General features: G+C 39.2%; 1 protein-coding gene across 44 annotated transcripts in view; it reads right to left on the reverse strand.

Annotated features, from left to right (window-relative positions):
- The window catches only part of PTPRD (protein tyrosine phosphatase receptor type D), a 2,079,533-nt gene that overhangs the window by 500,784 nt on the left and 1,558,725 nt on the right, over positions 1–20,024 (reverse strand). The window lies entirely within an intron of this gene.

A 20,024-nucleotide genomic window follows, 5' to 3' on the forward strand; every position in this document is an offset into this window, starting at 1 on the left:
CCTGGATGCCCATTCATCCCACTGCTCATTCATTCAGGCCTCTGCTGTGTGTGAGGTATGTCAACTATGCACTGTTAAGTCATTCTAAGAATGTATGCTGTGAACAAGGCACACATATTGAGCAAAACTCTTTCGTCCAAATACAATACACACATCCCCTAATGATTTCCATTCCCTGCAGTTCAATTAAAATAGGAAGCAATGCCGTCAAATTAGCCTAAATTCCAGCCATTCCACCCCCCCCAATAAATCTGTGATTAAAACAAAGAAAGAAAGGATCAGAAAGGTTGAAACCCCCTCCTTGGAAACAATTTGGAATTAAGTCTTGATGCTCATGTGTTACTTTCAGATTAAACCAGGAACAACAAAACTACTACTTCTGAGAGAGAAAGTGCTGCTCACAAATTTTGGCTTGAGCAATGTATTTTCTTGAGAGGGAAGCATTCTTGGTGAACCCTAATAATAGAAAACTATCAACTACACAAAGTACGTAACTACAGCAGACTTCTTTCATTTCTCTGAGAGTTCCCAGCACAGGATCTAACACATGCAAGGAAGACTGTGAACACCATATTAGTTAAATGTTAAGATTTATGTGGCACATTGCGGTTCACAGAGAATTTTAAGAGACCCATCTTTCTAAGGCTCTTAATAATTTTGTGGATGGTAAAACACCCATTTTACAGATGACCCGGACACTAGACGCTCTGAATCAGAACCTCTGGGGTGGTTTCTGGGAATCAGAATTTTTGGCAGCCTTTTCAGGTAATTTTGAAAACCACCGTCATAACTCAATTCAAATTCATTGATTTGTTATATTGTTCCTAGGATAATAACCCAGTATAGCTGAGCAGATTCTGGTATTTCCTAAGAGGCTAGCTGCCTTCTTCTAGGATTTGCCTCTTTCTTTCCTCCATAATTTTTAAAAGAAAAAAAAAATCACAGGTGGCACTATTTCCCTTAGATCGGCAAGCTTTTTAATTCTGCTCTGCACAGCTGGCTTAGTCTAGCAGTTGTCCCTGCTATGAAGGAAGCCCCGGCTTCTGGCACTGGTGGCAGGGCTTGAATCCTACCCACTGCCCTTCTGGCCATAACTGAGGTCTTAACAGCCTGTAGCGACCACAGGCCTCCTTAAGCCAGCAGCTGTAATTACATGAAGTTTACTGGACATTGTAGTGCAAACCCAGGGCCTGCTGGGACATTTCAGTGGGCTTCAGCCTTCTATTTGGGAACCCACAACTTCTAGCTGTTATAGTCAGAGAGAGAATCGGCCGTGAGCTATTTGTGTTGGTGTATGTCTTTCTCCATCAGTTTTAAAAAAGCCTTAAAAGTAAAAGATATGCTCTCAGCTAGCTATCCCCCTCCCCAAATTATATTAAAACAACATAATAGCTACCTGAGAAATACCATCTCATATATAACTCTGGGGGAAAAAGTCAAATAGACCCCTCAATAAAACCTTCTTTAGAATAAGACTACACATTTCACGGGAGGAGACAATGTTATTTTTACCTTATAATTACTCCTAAGCCATGCAGACTGGAGAGAAGAGGATTTTGATTTTATGTCTGGAAAGAAATACACTTGACTGGAAACGAAGATGCAAGGGGAAAAACACCCTCAAAAATTAAAGGAAAAGAAAGTGTGTGTCACCACCCCCATCCTCTCGTTTCTCAAACTTTCCAAATTCTTTTGGTTCACCACCCCAACCTTAGTAATACCCTCTTGTTTAACAGCCCTCCAGCTATTATGGTTATAGTTTCTGGGAAATTTGTATGTCAAAAGAAGAGAGGTTCCAAAGAGTTTGGCACTTTTCCTCTTGGGCAATAAAAAGCCATAAGACCCAAGGTGAACATACGCACACACACACAACACTCAATTTCTCTCTGGAGTTCCACACCACATGACATGCTGGCCCTTTTGGCCTTGAAGGGAATATTACGGGAGGAGAGGATGTGGATATACTCAGATCACCTGACATCAGTGACCACTCTCGCTGCCTCAGAACCTTACCCTGTGTCCCAGTGATGCCTCTAAGTGAAAAGGATATTGGGAAAAAGGACACAAGGCAGTTTGCCCTATGTTTGGTTATCCAAAAAGGTGGGAGAACTTTATGCTTTTTACTTCCTGCCTGCTAAGAAGAAAAGGCAGCCATCCTATTTGAGACCACTAGTTTCCTCCTCCTTTCCCTCTATTTTGTCTTCTACCCTTTAAACTCTCAAATAACACACACGTTGCCACGTCCATAATTAGAATGTTGACAATGCCTGCTCCCTTGCTTTCAATTCCATTTATACAAATGTTCCCATCACTCTTTTTAAAAGCCCTGGGCACATATTCAAAACATATAACCCAAACAAATAAACTGCATAACCTAAGCCAAACCCACCAACAACTGGACACCCTTCCCATTTTGGAAGGCCAACCTGAGAAGTGATTTAGTTTCAGTATATTCTGTGAATCAAAGTTCACAGAGCTGAAAATGGAAGTTTTATGTTAGCAGCTCGTACCAAAGAAATGTAGGACATACAAATAACCCACAGAATCAGCTACTTAAGATTCACTGGAGTACATCTCACCTTGGGTGACTTCCTTAGAAAACAGAAGGAGGGAGGAGCAGAGTTCCTACATGGAACTTTAGGGTAGGGTTAAACTTCGGTAGAATTTATTATTTGCAAGTGCTGAGAAAGCATTTATATTTAGAACTAAGTTCTTGATCTAATCCAGTGATTGACTTTCCATGGCCTTTGAAAGCAACTTTGATAGCAAAATTTCTGTCTGTCATTTACCCTAAAGCTGACACGATCACAGCAGTAGAGCTGCTAGAATGAGGCCATGATAAGAGTGAAAACTTTACCAATGGGAAGGACTCCAATGTGTAGGAAAAAGATAGAATTTATGACAAATTCACTTTTACCTTGGTACAGCAAAAAAAGGAATAGCTCAACAAAATTCAAATTTTCGTGCGGAATCTCTCCAACACAGCATAGGCAGAAGTGCCCAAATGCACTGTTTGGAGTAGTAAGGAAATAAGGCTCTTTGGCTGTGATTCAGGCTGGCACCGCAGTGCTGGGGTACCACTGAGAAGAAATGTACCCTCTGCAAGATGGCAGCCCGTGGAAGTCAGCAGCCGTGCAATCGATCAACAGCGAGGGCCAAAAGCTCTTACTTCCGTTTCTCTGACAGAACAAACCACTATAAAGTCGGCTCAGAGCCCCAACAAAAACTGAAAAGTTTATAACAAGTGGTACCACCTGTGCTTATGTCTCAGCCTAGCCAAAATAATTTCCTCTCCTGGGTCTTCTAACTGTGGGGAAGGGTGAGGAATGTGACAGTGAGTATGTGGAGAGGAAGAAGGTTCCAACATGGAGCCTGCAGAGTAAGTGGATTATCACCTTCTGTTCTAGCAGAGAGATCAGCAAGACCATCTCCCTGACTCGGGAACAACTGTGTGTGATATGATCTCGCAGCCCCTATCAAAAAGGCTTTGTCCTCGAGAAAACAAAGACTTTTCTGCTTCATGTTGTTCTCTCACATGATTGAGTTTTCTGTTTAACAATCTTATATTATTACAACCTTTGTAAAGCTCGGGATATGGAGGCTGTATTAAAAACACAATACAGAAAAGCAGCTTGTTTCTACAAGCCAGTATTTTGACCATAATTATACTTTTCTCCGTCTTCTTGATGAATCAGGAAATTTTGAGCCAGGTATCTGCACAAAGCATGAGAGAACGAGGATAAAATGGCACAAGGTCCAGGATGTGACCTACATTTATGTAAATCTTGTGGATACAAAGTTCTGTTCTTCATCACTGGCTTTAAACAAAATCTATAATTCTTTCTTTTTTATCTTTAATTTTCATGAAAACCATCCAAGGACAGTCCAAATTTTTCAGAAAGAACAAATTTTTCAGTACAGGAGGCAGCATTTGCCAGTACAACAAGACACCAGCCAAGTTGCTTTGGAGGAGTTAAGCAAGTACATTTCAATAAGGACCCAAACAATCCCTGGCAACTAATCAGAAAAACAAGCCATCGTTGCATTAAGGAAGCCCTCAAAATATGAGTGCTGTCGGTGGAAAATAGAGTTACTCACCAACTGAAAATGTTTACTTGAAGTGAGAATTATTTTATGGAAACCACTGTGAGTTTTGGAATACTTACAATCTGTTCAGATTGGTCACTGTGTGCAATGTTACTGCTGCAATATGCCCTGAGACTTCTAATCTGTCTGCCTAATGGAGCAGGTGGCGAGATTCTCCACTGAGCTGTGGGCTCCTGGAGGGCAGCGACCAGGTCTTATTCATCTTATATCTCGCACAATCCCCAACTCTTCAAAGATGAAAGCATCTTTATATACATGGCCATGCTCCCTGAAACCCTGCCCTAAAATGCCACCACCCTCATCATCTCTGTCCCATTTCTCTGCTTAATTTTTCTTCTGAGTCATTATTGCCAGCTGTCATGTTATATCTGGCTGTTTTTATCTTTGTTTACTATTTCTTTTTCCACACAAGAATCTAAGTTCCCTGAGGGTAGACATTGAACAGGGTTGATTTCCTGTATATCCCCACCCTAGATCCTAGGATGGTGCCTGGCATATAACAAGTCAATTACAAATATGTATTGACTTTTGAACGAATGCATGAGTGATGAATGAATGGTATTCTCTGTGTCTTTAATTTTTTTTCTTTCCTCTTCATTCTCATCTATTTCATCTTAATGAGGCCTGGAAATTATACTATGATCTTCAATCAGTAGTAACAAAAGGAGGGGTTCTTCATTATATAGAAGGTTTATTCTAAAAAACAGAAGGAACAGGGGACCAGGTCTTGTTGGTCTCTGGCATATGAGTCTACAAACTTGCAGAGAAATATGAGTGACAAGAAATAAAGAAGAGAAGGAGGCAGGAAACAGAATAATCTCCTAATGTCCATCAGTGGTAGACTTCATATGAACTGACAGGCTACCCCATGTGAATAGTAAAACATGTTTGTGCACCATTTTCTAGATTATGTGCCTACACCTAGTCATTAAAACGTAACACTGGGTTCTTTATCATACTGGGCAGGGCCTCCATGTCCTTCTAGGCTTTGAGGAGCAAAGCTACACCTTGTCTAGATTTTGAGTTCTCTTAGTGCACCACTTTCAAACTTAGGGTAAAATTTTAATAAGATAATATAACATTTATTTCCCTTGGGCATTTCTGCATTGTCTCCACATGTGAATGAATAACAATTCCCAACCTATTAATAATGTTCCCATTTTACAACCCCATTTAATGGTTGATGAAACCAGTGACTGAGTGGTTCAGTGACTTGCCTGTGACTTACAGGTGGTTGGTCATCCTGCCAAATACAAAACCTTCAAGGTATTCTTACAAACTCCAGATATTATTTCTTCCTTATCAAACCAATATAGAGCGGGAAGTTCTTTGTTGCCTATGGATGCTCGTAATGTGTGATGACAGTTGAACAAACTTATTTTTGTAATTTCGCAATTTGGGTTTCCCCAAATGGACTTGGGATAAATAGGAAAGTGGCCTAGCTGCAGAGTCTGAGTCTTGGAAAAAACAGATGAGTAGGAACAGAAAGGTCTGTCATTGGCCTTCTCACTACTGCCCCTTCTTTCCACTCTAGGCCTCACACTCCCTACCTCGCCCCCAATGCCCTCAGTTCTTCTGGCCAGCCAACCACTTGTTTGCCTGGTTCTCCTAATGAATCTGACCTCTCCCTTAATTTATCATAGTGGAAATTACACTGGAGATGAGAAACCATAATCCCTAACTGTGTTAATAGCTGTGTGTCACAGGGTGAGCTGTTAAAATCCCCAGAGTACTTGTTTCTTTATCTGTAAAACAGAGATAATGGTATTTCTTTCACAGAGTTATTGCACAGACGACATAAAATCTTGTACTTGAAACTGCCACGCAGAGCCTGTCTCCTAGGAAATGTTTAATAAACTTTTAGGATATAATGTCTAGATATTTGTTCTGACCTAAGTTGGTGATTCTAACGAAAATTTCAAAACAGGAAAATGAAGGACGTTTTTCTAGTGGATGGTGAGGGGATTCCTTTAGGCAGAGCCAGGGTGGCGTGGGGAAGAAATGGAAGATTTAGCGCCATGACGTACACTTGCTCAGTCCCTGTTCTACACAGCCATACATGGACACGCTGACGAGGGATACCCATTTGTGAAATGGAGAAAAAATGGAGATTAAAATGGGGAAAAATAAAACATCTTAAGTTTTGGGGATGATTAAATGAAACAATAGACTGCCAATCACCAAATGTGTTAAAGTTAATTATGATAACATAACTGTTCATCTGTGTGGCTTTTTCTAGTGATGGTGATAAAGTTCCCTGAAAGTTCTAGTATAATCACAATAAACTTAACTGAAGACTCCAGAATGACTTCAGGAACTCTTTATTTGGTTCCTTCATGACACAGTTCATATTATTATCTCTAAGATGTTACAATAATTGACAACTCAATTGCAAGTATAAGGTGAGCATCTCCAAATGTATTTCCAAAAGTGTGTAGCAGGTACAGGGAGTTGACGGTTATGAAATAAGCAAATCTAGTAATATGGATGCTCACATATATTATTATGTTTAATGACACGCATGACCTCATTTCCTTAGATAATGCTTAACATCTGTAATAACGTATTTCATGATTTTAATGTGATTAGAAGAACAGGCTCTAGACTCAGAGTGGTCTGATATCCTGGCTCAGCCCCTACTGAGTGACTTTGTGCATGTGCCTTAAACTCTCTGAGCCCCAGTCTCCTTGTAAAAGGAGGAAAAATATACCCACTGTCTACAGTTCTGGTGAAACATGTGGAAAGATGGGAAAAAACTGCAGATACCTTGTGATGCTGAGCCACCAAATTAACCAATCCTGAAGTCCCATCCCTCGATTTCCGCTGAGATAATGTGTCCTTATTGTCTAAGTAACATTTTTGTTGGTTAACCTAAATCAAGAGAGCCTATGTGAGTATGTGAGTGTACATGTATGTGTTATTTAAATAACTCATAAGACATAGCTGAAAAAATTCACTAGTTTTATTAACAATACTCTAGAGGTGTATAGCAGGGACTAGTCATCAAACCAAATGAGTTGATGAAAAGCCCATGTTCTACCTGGTTTTGTGTGGGAAAAATCTTTTGAGTCCTGAGAACTCCTTATGCCTCTAAACCTCCTTTGTAATGCTCATGCAATCTAATATTACCGAATAATCACTTTACTGCAATATCCTCAGAAGAATTTGGAGCTTTGTCATTTCCTGGTTAAAGGTCTCATTATTTGCTCCTGGCAGAAACCTAGTCAGGAAGAATTCATTGGTTTATAATTCCAAGTTAAAACACTCTGACCATTTGAATCTGTGAGATTTACTTGCAAAAATAACTCGGCACATTTGGTATTCTTTAAGGACTGCGGTAAAGTTTTACTGAGTGACATGGTACCCTTTGCAAACAAAGACTACTTTTAAATATTTGAATGAAAGATACAGGGTATGTTTGCATACATCGTGAAATGTTACAGAGTTCAAGATCACGGCCTGATATGTGGCCAAAGTAGATTGTGTTTTAAATGTGTCCTTTCAAATGTGTCCTTCTTGAAGTCCCTTTCCTTTAGCATTCTGCTTCACATTTTAATAATTTGTCTTAGACAAATTAGAAGAAAAAACATAATCTGGGCCTTGTTCCAAGAAATCAAACATGAATAACCCAGGTTAACTTCTATGTCGAATTAACAGTTCGTTGGAATATCGGGTAATCTACCTGAGCGGGTAAACATCTCATTTTTAGAATTTCATCCGACATTGACACTGAAGCTTTTACACTGGCAGTTTATTTCTCCTATTATAAAGGACTTCAGAGCAACAATAAATTAGCTTATTAAGTTAATATCTAAATAGATTTACATAATTTAAGAAGCAAATTATCTTTTGTTATTTTGGTATTTTTGATGACTATTTTTCTGACGATAGGTCAAATTATAAAATTTCACATTTGCATCCACTTACAAAATGATGGAAGTTTATCAGGAAAAAACTGCAAAAGAACTTTCAGATCTCAGTTAAACTTGACATTTTTTTCCAGCAACATTTGCTAAGAACGATAACCCTCAGTGACATTTTACATTCACAAAGGAGACAGGCCACTAGACAAAGTTTCCGGAGGTCATCATTTGTCCTTTGCCTCTTTAGCATTTAAACACTACAAACAAGTGTCTCCACCTCTTCTCAGATAATCCAGTTCTGACTTAAAAATGAAGCCTATGAAGGATGTTGGGTGGAAATAAAGATGTCTGCTGACATAACTCTATGAAAGTGTTGCACATGATCCACTTGAAATGGCACAGCAACAGGGTCAAATCCCTCCTTAGTTGTTGTACTCATCATCTTAAGGGAAGTTGTACCGATACCCACCAGTATACAGTTTCTGTGATTGGCTTTGAAGATTGACCAGAGATCCTTGAATGAAGAATGTGTGTTTAGTGCTTTACAGTCACTGAAAGTAATATGTATATTAATCATACTTGAAGATAATACGTAGCTTACACTATCAGATATTACGTATTTCTCAGGAAGCCATCTGAAGGAACTTTATGAAACACTGTGTCTTATTGTTCCCGATAGCTGGATAATTTGTATGAGATTGGAGAGCGGTGGAATTGGTCCACACTTTGTCTTTCTGAGCAGCTCTTCGTTCCAGGCACAGACAATACTTGGAGAGAAATAAAATGACTCCTGTACCTATTGTGTTCTCAGCTGCCTGTGTAACCATCCCAACAAGTGAAAAGACACAGGGCCAGTGTGTGGGACCAGAACAAGGAATGATGGAGAGCAAAGATGGAAGAAGAAAACTAGGTAAGGGAGCTTTATAAATACTTAAGAAGAAAACAGAAGTGATTTGGTTCACTACTCTACTCACTTAATTCTCTGCACCTTGTCATCCCTTTTAGGGTACATAACAAGCCACATCTGTGCCGTTGGGGGACTCTGGGTAGATGCCAATCCTACAGCTTTTCTGGGCCACTGTTAGTTGTACTTCTGTGTTTATGAGGCTCCCCTGGTCACTTATGTGAACTTTTTCTGTTTTTTTGGTGTGGAACAAGTCCTTTATCCTGGGCAAGGATGGAGTAGGAGGCCTCAGGTTCATGCCTTCAGATTTCCTTAAAACAACGCACTCTTCTGCATTCCAGAGAGAGGCCTGTATCTACAGGAATTGCTATCCTTTTCTGGACTCATTATGAGCTCAGGTAAATAAGAGCTGTTAGCCATGAGATAGGTGGATGGAAGAGATGAGGGATGCCCTTCAAAGCTGTCCTGGATGTGCCTGTTCCCTGGTTTTACAATAAATAAAAGTTCTGGGTGTGGATGGGGTATGAGTAGTGAACAAACAATGTGATTGGGCCCAATAGGCTTGGCTCTATATTCCTGCATTCATTTATTCATTCATTTGTACCTTCTTTCATTCATTTACTCAAATATTTACTGAGAGCCCATTGTGTGCCTGACACTCTGCAAAATACTAAAGGTGCAAGCTGAGCAAAAACAGACCCAATTGGATCACTGGTCCATTGTCATGGAGCTCACTAGCCAGTGGCAGTCAGCCCTGATTATTATTTTAGTTTTAGATGTCTTTTTATATTTACAACATTGCTAGCCCACTTGTGAATTCTAAATTTATTAAAAGATTCTAAACTTTTCTAGGGGGAGAATATTCTTTAATTTCAATGATTTAAAATAGGATCCTATATCTTAGAGTTCCTGCTAAGTTCTTTTAATTTGGCATGACAACCTTCCAGGATTAAAGTTCATTAGACTTTTCTTCAACTTTACTCATAGAGACAGAGATGGAGAGAGGCTGGATCAAATGGAGAAGCCAAGGCTCTGGGCATCCCTTTTTGGAGCATGCTCCAAACACCCCTCACGTGGTTCCAGACACAGGAAAATGTGTAATGAGAGAAGAGTGAGCCTTCCAAATCCGAGGATGAGAAACCTATTGACAGAGAGTGAACCTTTTTGGTCTCACTGCTTAAGTAAGAATTTTCAAAGCAAACATTTTCCACCCTCCACTTTTAACACTGTTTACAGAGAAAATACACCGTGTGTTTGCTGTGGGGTCTGGAATGTAGCCTTACAAATAAAGCCGGGGGGATCCTGGGTGAAAAGAAGCCAAACTGTAGGGAAACTAAGATGGTCGTTTTTCTCAGTCGTACCCCTGAGCAGCCCCTCAGTATCTTCCCCCGGTGATGTTTGATAGAAGCTTGGATGGTAGCCACATTGATAATCGCTGAATAAACAGCATATTCATGGCAACTGCTTGAGAGATAAGGAGAGATTTTAGATCCCCAAGTTGTTTTCTCCTGAGTGAGGCTTCACTTCTAGGCCTGGCTCATCCCCCCATTCAGGGTTATCTGTGGAAATCACCAGCCACCTGCTTCTGCCTTTATTCTTTCACAAAGATGATGATGCAGCACAGGACACAATCAACTTCTACTGACTGCTTTTAATGTCATTATTTTTATTGAGCAAACTTCTAACTGCTCAGAGCTAACTATTCCTGTTTAATCTGAGGGTGCATATTAGGAGTAATGTTATTACCGCAAAGACAGAAACGAGCAAATGGTCCAGGTACCCTGCACTTCTCTCCATCAACTCATGCCTGCTGTTCCTCATCCTAGAGCATTAACAAGAACGATTATTCGCGTATATAACAATAAATTTATGCAAATACAATAAAAGAGAATTAAGATATTTTAATATATTTTGTGTCATTAGCCTATAATAATATTTCTAAGGTCATTTCTGATATGCAGCAGGGATTGGAAACACACTGTGCTCCTTCATTTAAAATAATAGTTGTAATTGTTCATTCCTTCTCACATTTACTCATTCGTTCAATAGCATTTATTAAGCTCTTATTGTATACCAGGCATTGGGGGTGAAATGGAAAAGAAGTCAAATATGTTCCCTGCTCTCACAGAGCTAAGAGTCAAGTGAGAGAGATTATACCTGAAAAAGTTGCATATCATACAAATCTGTATAAATTCATATTAAAATTCAATAGGACAGTTTGGTCTTTTTTGTTGTTGTTGTTGAGGAAGATTAGCCCTGAGCTAACATCTGCTGCCAATCCTCCTCTTTTTGCTGAGGAAGCCTGGCTCTGAGCTAACATCTGTGCCCATCTTCCTCTACTTTATATGTGGGACGCCCACCATAGCATGGCTTGCCACGTGGTGCCATGTCCACACCTAGGATCTGAACTAGCAAACCCTGGGCTGCCAAAACGGAACATGCAAACTTAACCACTGCACCACCCGGCCAGCCCCGGGTAGTTTGGTCTTAAAGTTCTCCATAACTACTTTTGTAAGGTAAAGTACTGACTGCTAGTATATCTATTTGGTTAGGCCAGATACATCAGGCTTTATCAAAACTAGGCACATAGTTCCTCTCAAACATGAGAACACTTTCGTTCTACAAGGTTTCTGCAAATGTTTATGATGTAGATACACAGTTCTTTCAGTACACGACAATGAAGGAGCTGTCGTATACATCACAGTGTATTGATGTATTTACAGTGGTGTAAATTTAAATAAAAGTTAGGTACGTAGACAACTAAGCACAATGTATGTGCTTTACTAAAAGGGTGAGAACGCAGCATAGCAGAAAGACTAAAGGGTGGAGGCATTGGGCAATGAGTGTAAAAAAGCTTCCAGGACCCAGATGTCAAGGATTAATAGAATTGACCAGAGTAAGGAAGAAATGGTGGAAAAAAGGAGTAAATTCACAGAGAATTAAAGACTCAGCCAGCCATAGTTTTCTCAGTCGTTCTAGTCATTTCTCTCATGGAAAGAAAGCCTCAGTTCCCTTTCTAGACATTCTCCTGGACTCTTAAGAGACTCCTTCCTGTCTTCTTACTCAGAAGAACAGGGAAAGGAGAAGCAAGGCACCATTCAGCTTTCTCACCATGATCCAAGTTATGTCGAGAGGATGGGATTGGGTTGACTATCATTAAGCAGGCTGATAGAAAAATAAGAGAGGAAGAGGAGAGCCCCATTATCCAGAGGATCATGCCTCAGAGGTCAACCAAAGTGCAATAAAAAGCGGTCAGAAAAAAGCACATTAGGGCAAGGACCATTGAGTTCTTCTGTTTTTGCTTCTTCTTCTCTCGACAGTATCAAGAAGGATGAACACTGTAAGAAGTATTTGTTGACTCATTGGCTAAAAACAAAGAGGTGGCCCTTTGATTTTACTTCTCCTTGATTAGATTTATTTTTAGATTTATAGTATCTCATCTTAAACTTGTAGTTCTGGAAAGGATCTTAAAAATGGTCTAATCCAACCCCTTTGTTTTATGGATTAAAAAATTACTGATCAGAGTGGTGAGGTAATTTGTTCAAGAACACAATTATTTAGGGGCAAAACTGAGACCAGAAACCAGATCTTCTGGCCCCCAAGAAGTAGAAAGTGATTTAGAGTTATTTAGACCTAGTTTGAATCTGTGCTCTTAATTATATCTGTGTCTGTTTCTTCTGAATACTGGAAATAATAACACTATATGGGGAAGTTGTGAGAAATAGATGGGAAAATATATGAAAAGCACCTAGCAGAGTACTGGAATCTTCTTAGGTACCCACCTCTGCGGCACCTTTCTCCTTCCGTGCCCATCAAAAACCATGCTGCAAGAATTGTGAGGGACAGTAATTAAGATATTTTAGAGTGTGATTTCTGAAGCCAATCTAAAATAATGGACACTATTAATGGAAGATAAATGTGAGAATTGACTGAAGTCATACACACACACACACACACACCTTTTTCCTACAGTGAATAATGACTAGATGTTTGAAATTCCTAGTAATGCTTTAATAATACCAATTATTAATAATGAATACCACTAACTGAGCACCTACTGTGTGTCAGGTATTATGCCACTCAAATTACATGCACTAATTCTAATTTTGGCAGCAACCTTGCAGAGCCCTTCACAGATCATGAGACCAAGGGGCCTGATGGTTAAGTAATATTACCCGTGGTCCAACAACTAGTGTAAGAATTCAGATGATAGTTGTAGAAAAGTTTCAACTCTCAGATTTGTTCCACGCAGAATAAATAGAGAGAGGTGATTTCCTAAAATCTTTTCCAGCACAAATGCCTAGACATTTCAATCAGCAGCTGTTCTCCTTTGATATTCAATGGGTGGTGTTTGTACGTTTAATCGGCCAGGACCATAAACTTGGGTAATTTAAAAATTGAACAAAGGGCACAGATGATGCTTTCTTCCTAGCACACACCTGCTGAGAGCTATGAGTAACTATCCCTAAGGTCAGACTTAATTGGATTTAGATCTAAATGAACTCTGACATGTTGATTATTCACTGCTTGAAAATAGAAGGAAGAAAAATGCTAAGGTGAGAGGTCAGGAGTGTAAGCTCTCCTTTTTCTCCCCTGTGGTTCTGAAAAGTCCCCACTGGGGAGTTTCTTTTATTTAAGTCTGGTATGTTCACTTTTAAAGTAACTTGGGGAACCTAAATGTTTTGGTCCTAAGTCCATCTCAAATACAAATCTTTCCTAATAGACTAGGGTTCTATAGCTTCTAAAGTCAGTCCAGTAATGGATATCAGGCAGCACGAAGTACTTGAAGACACGTATTCAAGGATTCTCACAATTATTTTCTTCCACAGAATTTTAAGAACAGTTAGTAGGCAATCTTAGAAATGATAGGAATATTAAGACGAATCAGAGTGAGTGAATTGTCTATTCTACCCCAAACTTTATATATCTTACCTCAGTTGATGTCCATAATTACTATTTCCTTTTATCACAAGTACAATTCTTATCCTCATTTTATCAAGGGTGCAATCGAGGCTTAGAGAAGTGAAAACATTCATTTAACACCATGCAATAGTAAATGGCAGAGTTGTTATTCCAAATCTAGGCTATCTGATTTTGGCAGCCCACACTCTGAGAGGATGGCTGGGCTGACAGGGTCATGGTAGGTTAGACATTGGGTGAGACTCAGCAGGAAAAGGTGCCTGGAGAAAGTGGGTCCTGAGTTGCAGGACAGAAAAGGAAAAAGATGTAGCTTGATCTCCTGTTGATATTTATGTCTAGCCTCTGAGACTGCAGGCATTGCGAGGGCAGGAAGCAGGGGCTGGGCTAGGTGAAGTGGAAGGCATAGGAAAATGAGTAACCCAGAGGCTAGAATAAAGTGAAATGAAGAGAGGAATCTGAAAAATTCAAGAGAAGGTACTCTGAGTTTAGAGCTGGACCAAGTAATGAGGCTAGAAACAGCCTCTGGAGGTCTCAACACATCAGGAGAGCAACCAGAGGCTTGAAACCCAAAAAGCAATCTGAGCCCAGAGAACAGGAGGGAGCAGACTAGACTGGTCACTTGGTAAACATCAATAGGTACATTGAAGGTTCTGGAAAGAAAATATACTTGTTTGATTCCTGAAAGATAGTAAGCAATGTTTCTGCAGTAAGTAAAGTGAAATCCATGACAGAAAAGATGAGTTTGTAGAGAAGAGCTGCAATTTACTGTTCACAACACTGATTTGCCATAGCTCAATGTGTATTTATCTATTTTTCATTCATGCATCATTTTTTTTTTAACAAGTATCTGTTGAGGGTCGGCTGTGTGTCAGGCTCTCTGTGGGCACTTAAGTTTCCACAATGTACATCTGAACTATAGTAGCAAATCAGGGCTTCCTGGAGGAAACAAAAAGTTCTCTCTTGGATTCCAGGGAGGACGATGTAAAGTTCATGACCACTGAATCAATGCTGGAGAATACAGAGTAGAAATGGAAGTGCCTTTGACAAAGAGATGGGATCAATTAGAGTGACTATCATAGTGCAAGTGAAGTGTTGATTGTGTCGAATAAAATGGAAACAGACAAGGCTGTGCTCTGAGAGGAAACAGAATAGGAAATGTGGATGAGATTGATAATGATGATAATAGTTCCCATTTGGGGACCCTGTACTTCTTGACAGTGCTAGATGCTTTACTTATTCACCAGTCTGCAGCTCTGTGAGGAAGTTATAATTACCGTCAACTTACAGGTGAGGAGTAAGATGACCAACGACCTATTTTCCTGGGACTAAGGGGTTGCCCAGGCATGGGACTTTAGTGCTAAAACTGAGGGAGTCCCAGGCAAACTGGAGTGGTTGGTCACCTTAGAGGAAACCAAGGATCACAATGTCACAAGTCAAGGACAGAATCTGAACTCATGCCCAAATTTTCCTGATGCCCAGCCCGTGTCTTTCCACTATACCACACTGCCTCAATCTTTAAAAATCCTGAAATCACCAATCTCAGATCACATACTTTCTGTAACCATAAGCACGAAGATTTTGTTTCTTTTTTTTTTTAAGATTTTATTTCTTGAATCAAATAACTTCCATGCTCTGTCTCCTACGTTGTTCATGGCTGCTGTCTTGACCGCTAACGATGTGTAACTAACAGCCTCCCTTCTACATAAGAGAAATATGTTTATATAGTCACCCTTTTTTTTCCAATAATTCAGTTATAATCCCAGAAGCAAGTGGTAGGAAAGAACTCCAAACAAGGTTGTGTCTGCAAGAGAACAACATCTGGGAAGAAAATGAAATGAAAAACGAAAGTCCAGCTGGTTTGTCCATAAGCCAAACACGTTGATATTGGGGGACATCTGGAGAGTTGATTGAACTTTTGATTTTCATGCAGATGTTCAGTGTCATATAGACACAGTCATAACTATACATGGAAAGATATGCATAATGGTATTTCACTATGTAATTGCCATAGGGAACTCTTTCATAATGCTAATGTCTGTGGAGAGAATGAAGGCTCACCCTATTGGCTTATACTGTTATATCAATTATATTTTATAGCATATGGTTATTATGTTCCGGGACATATATTTTGACCCAGATAGCCGTGGCATGATGTAGATGTTATGGATTTTGAAATTAGTCACTTTGTGACCTTTTCTTTTTAAGTTCTAATTGATTAGATGCAAGCAGAAAGGGTGAGAGGCATTTACTGGATTGCCTGGGCTTTCTTAAATAACTAAACAAACTTATTTAAAACTTGTTTAAAAAATGATTCAAATAATGCAAGTTTTAAAATGATGTCACATTTTAGCTAAAGATAGTCCCAGGGCTCAATTTACTCTGCAATCAGCACATCCCCTGGTTTGACTGTTGTATGAAGCAGCTGCATTATCTACATTTTGCCAAGTAAACAAACTCTGCACCGTGCAATAGTGTTTGTTGTTTGCTAATGTGCTAGTGGTTAGAAACTGCTTAAAAACTCTAATTATACATTTTCATATAATGCAGAGGCGGTGTGGGGGTGTGTTTCATTACTTGAAGATATACACACACAAACAACACTTCTATACTTGGTCTGTGCATAGTAGTTATTCAATAAATGCTTTGTAAGTACCTAAAAAATAATATCAAGCCTTATCTGATTACTTACTATGCACAAGACACTTGGTTGAACACTTAAAGTGTATAATCCACTGAGATGGCTTTATTATCCCCATTTTACACATGAGTTAACTGAGGTGCAGAAATGTTAAGTGACTAACCTGAGGTCATGCCAGTCTAGCATATGGGAGAAGTGGCTTTCGAACCCAGGTTTGTCTAACACCCACAAACCATGCTGTTAACCGCTATACTTTACTGCCTCTTCTTAAGGTGAGTATCTGATGGCAGAGACGTAGTTTCACCGAGGCCCCCAAGACTGGTTTAAGGCCACGGTCAAGCACAGACATGCACAGCACAGACTACTTTGTGCCTATTTCATTAAAAACATCTTGGCAGAGAAGTGCTGGCTCCTGCACGTGAAAGGAAGAGGTATACATTTGTTCCATAAACCCCACTTGTGCACATTCAAAATGATACAGTCAATGGGTTAGCAAAGGTTGTTTTAAGCCATATGACACCTGTAAAGGAAAGTTATGTCACTGCTCTTTCCTTTTAAATCTGAACTTCTTACTTACTGACCTGGTCTGTTGCAAACACTGATGTGTCATAAAAAATACGTTGCTTTATAAATCATGTCTCTCCTGTAGGAGATTACAGCATTTTTTATAGCCCATCTGAACCTCTTAAAGTTTTGTTTCTTCAGAACCTATTCCAGTTACAAAGAGATGAGATGTCTACTTCAAAGGAATCAGTTATGAAATCTACACTTGCTGAACACAAAACTACCTCTTTAAGGCTTTGTAATGATTGATACTTGATTCACTTTTGCAACTGCCATTTAAAAATTCACAACACAGATAATAAAGTATCCACCTTTTATGATTATCCCACCAGTAATTTCATCAATGTATGCAAACAAGGTGGGAAAATAGTGCCTCAGCTCTTTGATCTTGAGTCTTATTTTTTCTCACTGGAACTTACTGGAAGAGCCATCTCACTTCCTAGAAAATCACAGGTTTTAGTGCATTGAACATGTAGCACATTAAGAAATTCATTATACATACCCACACAGTCGGGGATTTTAAGTCAAATGGTTGCATTTTCAGAGTGAAAAATTAAAAGGAAGAATAGTTATGCTACTCACTATATAATAGAATAATCAGGTGGCATTAGTTAGGCTGTTTTTGTTTTTTTAAAAAAGAACGCTCATCAAATACCAGGTGAAAGACTGTTTACCTACTAACATAATAACACCTTTCATTTACGTGGCCATTTATTGTTCCAAAGTGCTTTTACATTTAGTATTATATAATTGCGTGATATCATTTGAACACTTGAAATTATACCCCAGATACAGTCTTATAACTATTTTCTGAACACAAAATTCAGTGCTTTTCTGGCACTGCCTTTACTAAAAAGGTAACATAAAATAATACTGTTCTCACCACAAAGAGATTTCAGACAAAGAAACAAAAAGATGAAAAACAGTATCTCACTCACAGTTAAACCACGGTGAAATTTACAAGAAATTTACAAGAGAGGCTTTTGTTAAAAGATTTTTCCCAACTGCACTAGACTATAATCTAACAGTCGGTTCCTGTAAGATTAAGTGCTTCACCTTGAGGGGTTTTTTAATGGCTGCCTCTAACTGTAGTGCCTCACCTTAGATATAAAATATCACCTCAGAGGGATGAGCTAATGGGGTGTATTAAGGAGCCTCTACTGGGAACCTCTATGAGTGAGAAGCACAATAAGGGAATACCATGGTGGATGCAAAGCAGTGTGGCAGAGTGGAGAGAACACAGATTCTGAAGTCAAAATGCCTTTGATTAAAATCCAGGCTGTTCTACTTACTAATTTGAAGACCTTGGACAGCTCATGTAACATCTCTGAGCCTTATTTTTCTTATCTTTACAATGGACGCGATAATATTTCTTCATAGGGCTATTGTGAATATCAATTGTAATGTTGATGTGAGCCTTTGGTTGGTGCCCAAGATATTAAATAAGGAGATTCATTGCCCATCTACTATTAGACCTGTATCCTAGCTATTGCAATGCTCCAGGCAGAAACCCAAGAGAGTGTAGACCATGGAATGTATTTCAGTGGAATAAAGAGGAAGAAAGAACTTTAGTCAAGACAATTTCCTGGATTGTGGCTTGGGCATCTATATGATGATAATGATAATGATGATGATGATGATGATGATATTCAATAAAACCAGAAATAGAGGGAGATGAAGGAGAGAGAACGAGAAAAATGGTCGGAGAGAGAGAGAGAGAGATGGAGATTGCATTGCATAATGCATTTGCCTTGTTCAACTGGGAATCTCTAGCTACTAGCAAGGTCCCTGGCACATAGTAGGGAATATAATAGATACATGTTGAATTAATAAATGAATGAATAAGCAAATTACACATTAAGATGGGCCACCCAGCCTAATTCTTTGCCCGTGTTTGAAATGGCTGCATGATCAAAATAAATATATTTCAGAGAATATTCTTATCATAAATATGTAAATACCTAGCCCGGCATTTACGTCCTTTATCAAGGACTACAACAAAACACTTGCATAGCATTTCAAATGAAATAGATTGAGGAGGAAACAGACAGAAGGGCAACATTACCTAGGTAGATCAGGAAACTTCCTTTTCCGTGTTTAATATGCTAGAGACTAAGAGGACTTACTTTTTCGATTTCACATTCCTATCTGGATCTAAGAAGTCATGGTCTCCGGCAGAGATCTTGTCAACTTTCATAAGCTCATAGTGCTTCCCTTCGCATTTACCTGGAGATTCACAAATGACACAGAGCTCTTCACTAGGTAGACCTCATCTCTTGGTCAGGGCCAAATCAGCATAGCAGGTGCTTAAAAAAAATGTGGGTTAAACAAAGGGTGACTTGGACATTTGCATGGGAAGGTCTTTATTTTCATGTACTTAATAGGTAGCTATTTTCAGATGCCCTTAAACATCTCTATTCCTAGAGCAATCTCCATTCCCATTTTGTGCTACATTTCACTTCTCTCTAGGAGAATCTTGTCTTCCCTTCCACTGCAGGCAAGCAGATAATCTATCTGCTATTTATACAGCACAGCCATTTTTCCAGGAACACTGGGCTCAAGGAGGAAGGTGCTATTATAATTGCCTGTTTTCATTTGTTATTTCATTGTGAAAGCAGGCTAAAATGTGGGAACAAGGAGGCCACATTTGATAGCTGCCTGTGTCAATGAGGAAATGGGCGAAAGAGGCCTTTTCAGGACTAGAGCATATTCAACAGCTTTTTAGGATTACTGATGTGATGAAGCTTATGATTTTAAAGTGTAAATAAACCATAGGTTTTTTGAAAGTGAAATTTATTACTTTAAGAATAAGAATCAAGGTCTTTGCGCAATCAATTAGCGCTTGTATTTGAACAGAGAGGGTGCTGTACACCTCTCTCAGAACCTTTGTGTGTTGAATCAACCTAATATTTTTTTTAGGTAAGCATTCTGTAACACACATGGAAAAGTGCAGTCTTTAAAAAACATAGCTAATACATAAAAAAGCCATTTGCTATATGCAAAAATTAGCAGGATACAATTTAATTCA

This window comes from Equus przewalskii, chromosome 22 (assembly GCF_037783145.1).
Source record: "Equus przewalskii isolate Varuska chromosome 22, EquPr2, whole genome shotgun sequence".
NCBI lineage: Eukaryota > Metazoa > Chordata > Mammalia > Perissodactyla > Equidae > Equus > Equus przewalskii.